The 5,321-nt window shown below is 48.6% G+C and overlaps 1 protein-coding gene across 1 annotated transcript in view; it reads right to left on the bottom strand.

The window, feature by feature from the left end:
* Positions 1 to 5,076, bottom strand: part of Slc45a1 (solute carrier family 45 member 1) — an 18,206-nt gene extending 13,130 nt beyond the window's left edge. Inside the window, exon 1 of the mRNA XM_050153163.1 lies at positions 4,949 to 5,076. The gene's annotated coding sequence lies outside the window, so the exon portion shown is untranslated. The remainder of the gene's footprint in view (positions 1 to 4,948) is intronic.
* Positions 5,077 to 5,321: the final 245 nt, after the last annotated feature.

Here is a 5,321-nt window from a genome sequence, read left to right as displayed (position 1 = left end):
CCACCCATCCACCCACCCATCCATCCACCCACCCATCCATCTATCCACCCATCCATCCATCCATCCATCCATCCATCCATCCATCCATCCACCCATCCACCCCCATCCACTATCCATCCATCTGTCCAGCCAACTATCCATTCACTCACATTCCAACTGTACTCACTCATATTCTCATCGATCCACCTACCCACCCACCCTTCCGGACATCCCAGTTCATCCCCCATGTGACCGACTTCTGAGAACCAAGACACAGAGCTCTCTGAGACACAGTCATGACATCGTTTTTGCCATCAAGTTAGGTTAGAAAATGAAGGAAAACGGTTCCATGCGAGTGACATGGAACTAACTGCTGGCCCCAGTGAGGGTGTGGACAGAGATGGAGCCACTAACAAAACATTCGCTGGTGGCAAAGGCCTTCGAAGCTTCGGCTCAGAGGTGGATTTGACACGAGGTAACATCCTCTGTGACTTCAATAACTGGCTTATCTGTGACCTTAAAAACCCCGCCATGTGAAATGCAGACAGGTGGGCCTGAGAACTATGTAGACAAGTAATAGTTCATGTAAAATATAGTTTACTTACAAAGATTAAATCAAAATTAAGGTTTTAGGGGTAGCGTGATGGCTCAGTGGGTCAAGGCACTGCCCTAAGACCCACATGATGGGAGAGGGCCAACTCTTGCAAGCTGTCCTCCGGCCTGCACCTGCACACTGTTTCATCAAATAAATAAATGCAATTAATTTTTTTTGTTAGAGATTTTTTTTAATTTGTTTTTTTTCGAGACAGAGTTTCTCTGTAGCTTTGGTGCCTGTCCTGGAGCTAGCTCTTGTAGACCAGGCTGGCCTTGAACTCACAGAGATCCTCCTGCCTCTGCCTCCCAAATGCTGGGATTAAAGGTGCGCCACCACTGCCTGGCAAGATTAATCGTTTCAAAAAGTTTAAGCTTGTGTGTACTTCCTTCCTCTAGCTCAGGAGCTTCTACAAAGTGAGACCTGTCACGTGACCAGTTCTCCTTCCAGGGTACAGGTAGGTGCTAGTGACCCCTGGAGCTTCACACTTTGGAAGCCCAGTACCCTCAAAGCCAGCATCTTTGACAAGAGTGTGCTGTAAGAGCTTGGTCCACCTCTACCCGCTGGCCACAGCACATATTCCCCTTTAAGGAACCCATTCCTGTGCTCAGTACCTCCCCATTTCAGAGATAACACAGTATCTTTTGTTTGTTTGTTTGTTTTTTGTTTTTTGAAACAGAGTTTCACTGTGTATCCTTGGCTATCCTGGAACTGGCTCTGTAGACCAGGCTGGCCTCAAACTCACAGAGATCCGCCTGCCTCTGCCTCCCGAGTGCTGGGATTAAAGGTGTGCATCACTGACACCTGGCAAGACACAGTATCTTATGCCCTCTTTGTTATCCATGTTCTCCCCAGAATAAAGTGCACATAAATACCACACCAAGTTAGAAAGGCATGGGGGCGCACGCCTTTAATCCTAGCTCTTGGCAGGCAGAGGCAGGTGGATCTCTGTGAGTTTGAGGCCAGCCTGGTCTACAGAGTGAGTTCCAAGACAGCAGGACCACACAGAGAAACTTTGTCGAAAGAAAGAAAGAAAGAAAGAAAGAAAGAAAGGAAGGAAGGAAGGAAGGAAGGAAGGAAGGAAGGAAGGGCCCCCTTTAGTGGTACACATCTTTAATCCAGCATTTGGAAGGCAGAGGCAGGAAGGTCTCTGAGATTTCAAGGCCAGCCTGGTCTACATTTTGAGTTCCAGGACAGTCAGAGCTACACTAGTGAGATCCTGTCTCAAACATCAACAATGAAACAACAAAGAATCTACAAACAAACAAAAAGCCTGTCCCTCTGACTTAGAATGGAGGGCTGTGGTTCCCGTCTGGACAATCCTGCAATAGCAGTGGGGGAAACTTCCAGACCCTGCTTAAGTCAGACTACACGGATGGGCCATTCCTCTATTGGAGTGGAAGCCCACCGTCATCCCCCAGCACGCCCTCAAACGGGGCCTACAGCCTGTCCTAGAAAAAGACACTTGCCCCCCAGTGGGCCTCAACCTTCCTAACACTGAGAAAGACCCTTAATACAGTTCCTCATATTGTGGTGACCCCCCCCAAACATTAAATTATTTTCATTGCTATTTCAAAACTGTAATTTTACTACTGTTAGCAATTGTAATGTAAACCAGGTGGTGGTGACACATGCCTTTAATCCCAGCACTTTGAAGGCAGAGGCAGGTGGACCTCAGTTTGAGGCCAGCCTGTTCTATAGAGAGAGTTCCAGGACAGTCAGGGCTACACAGAGAAACCTTGTCTCAAAAATACAAAATTCAAAAATCAAAAAAAAAAAAAAAAAGGCTGGAGAGATGGCTCAGAGGTTAAGATCACTGGCTGCTCTTCCAGAGGTCCTGAGTTCAATTCCAAGCAACCACATGGTGGCTCACAACCATCTGTAATGGGATCAGAGTCCTTGTTCTGGCGTGTATGAAGACAGAGCCCTCAGACATAAAAATGCACAAATAAATAAATAAATAATAGAAAATGAACTTTAAAAAAAACCCTGTAAATATGTGTTTTCTCATGGTCTTAGGTGACCCCAAGGAGGTTGAGACCCACAGGTTGAGAACCACTGGTCTGACACATGAACCAGCGCTAACCCCAAGTTTGAAGAACATTTCACTCATCTAGCTTCCTGTTGGCATTGGAGTCAGGTCAGAAGAACCTTTTTAAAATTTTTAATAGCTCTGTGTGTGTGTGTGTGTGCGTGTGTGTGTGTGTGTGTGCGCACGCGCACATGTAGAAGGCAGAGGACACCTGGCAGGAGCCGCTTCTCTCCTTCCACCATCTGTGTGTGTGTGCACGTGTGTGTGTGCGTGTGTGTGTGCGCACGTGTGTGTGTGTGTGTGTGTGTGCGTGCGCGCGCACATGTAGAAGGCAGAGACACCTGGCAGGAGCCGCTTCTCTCCTTCCACCATCTGCGCCCCTGAGAAGGAGCTCAGGTCATCAGACTTGGAAGCATTTGTTTCTACCTATTCATCTAGCTTGCCAATCCTAAAATTATCCTGTTTTAGTAAAAAATGTATGTTTTTTTCTGGACTGGAGAGATGACTCAGGGGTTAAGAGCACTGGCTGCTCTTGCAGAGGACCCGAGTTTGTTCCCAGCACCCATATCAGGTGACTCACAGGCACCTGTGACTACAGCTCCAAGGGATCTGACGCCCTCTTCTGGCTTCCCAGGCACTGGCACACACACACACACACACACACTCATTCTTTCTCTTATACACACACACACTCTCTCTTACACACACACAGACACACACACTCACTCTCTCTCTAATACACACATACACTCACTCTCTTACACACTTTCTCTTACACACTCACTCTCTTACACACACACTTTCTCTCTTATACAACACTCATTCTCTCTCTTACACACATACACATTCTCTTACACACATTCACTCTCTCTCTTACACACACATACACACCCGGAAATAAAAGTTAAAAATAAAAAATGATCTCATTTCCACTAAGAATTATTATTATTATTATTATTATTATTATTATTATTATTATTATTATTATTTTGGTTTTTCGAGACAGGGTTTCTCTGTGGCTTTGGAGCCTGTCCTGGCACTAGCTCTGTAGACCAGGCTGGTTTCGAACTCACAGAGATCCGCCTGCCTCTGCCTCCCGAGTGCTGGGATTAAAGGCGTGCGCCACCATCGCCCGGCTAAGAAGAATTTTTTAAATTACTTTTCCTGCAGCAGGTGAGATAACTTCATGGGTGAAGGTCCTCATCTTCCACCAAGTTTAGAGACAGGATCTCTGGCTTATATCGGGGTACACCAGGCTACCCCACCCATGAGCTTCTCCGGATTCCCTATCTTCACTTCCCATATCACCCTAGGGGTGCCGGGACTGTAGGTACAGAATACCACACCTTGTGGCTTTAAATGGGAGCAGGGGATTCCAATTCAGGCCCTCAAGCTTGGGCAGCAATTTCTTTACCCACTGAACCACCCCCAACAGTGTTGGGCTGTTTCAACAACACCTGATTGATAACATAAGTAACACCCAGGTAGCCTGAGTACTTAAAAGTATCTTACTTGGAACCCATCCACTTTTTCTTTCTCTGTAAAAAAGTATGTGTGTGTGTGTGTATGTGTGTGTTTGTATGTGTGTATGTGTGTAGGTGTGTGTATGTGTATGTGTGTAGGTGTGTGTAGGTGTGTGTGTGAGAGAGAGATGGGTGCTTCCACCTGTGGGGTTGTTGGGTACCACTTCCCTCTTGCCTCCTATAGTCTCTCAAACTGCTGTAGACCTTAGAGGGATGCAGTCAGCAAACTAGAGAACCGGGGCCCAGTTCTCACGCTTCACCTCTGGGACTTTGACTCCTTTCTGAGGGCCAACTTGTCCCCAAAGTCCGGGCTAGGAGCTTGAGTTTCATCAGCACCTGACCCTACTTCCCATAAGAACAACTCCAGGAGCGGGGAGAGATTGTTTACTATCCACGAGGGCATCAAGGGAATGCTTGTCGCCCTTAGCATGTCACCCTCAGCTATATGACTCAGGACATAAGACGACAGGATGCTCTTCCCAGGACCACAATCCCTGGCCAGCCAAAGGGCTCAGCCTCAGGGAGGAGGTGACCCGGAAGCTGATGACACCTGCCCAGGTAGCTGGGAGCAGGCCTGGAGCTCAGTAAACATAGCAGATGCTGAGGGCAAATTTCACAGACTGCCTCTCCCGCTAGGCCTGCGGACGCTTCACCCCGGAGGGTCCATTTCTCAGCTTAATTCACTAGACACCCAAAAAGAACAAAGGTCCCCATGTCCGTCCAGAGCCCCCAGCCTGGGCTTATGATCATCCTGGGGCCTAAGCAGCAACGCTCCCGGCGCAAAGCCGCGGAGCTGGGTGAAGGGAGCAGGAGAAACGGTACCTGTGCGTCCAGACGGGAGGCATCCCTTTCCCAGGCTGAGCTTCTGGTTCTTCGGGGTACAGCTCCGTCCCAGCCCGATGCCCCCAGCCCCGCCGCGGCAGCTGCAGTATCACCCCGCGGGGCGGGGCTGTGACGTCATGGCTGCATCCTGCCGCTTGGTCCCGCAGAGCATCCTTAAAGCAGCAACTGCGCCAGCGCACCTTTGGGGACAATCCGGGTCTATAGGCAGAAGGAAGGAACAGAGGCACTATGACTTTGTGGGTCCCGTCCCCAAGAAAACGTGTGACCGTTTACTTTTCCTTGGTCGTAAATGCATTATAAAAGCATATGCCCGAGCCTGTGAGCGTTCTCTCTGCACCCAGCCTCATTTTAA

This window comes from Alexandromys fortis, unplaced genomic scaffold (assembly GCF_014885135.2).
Source record: "Alexandromys fortis isolate MF-2015 unplaced genomic scaffold, M_Fortis_MF-2015_v1.1 scaffold_88, whole genome shotgun sequence".
NCBI lineage: Eukaryota > Metazoa > Chordata > Mammalia > Rodentia > Cricetidae > Alexandromys > Alexandromys fortis.
The sequence above is the reverse complement of the archived record's forward strand: the minus strand, read 5'-3'. Positions and strand labels throughout refer to the sequence as shown.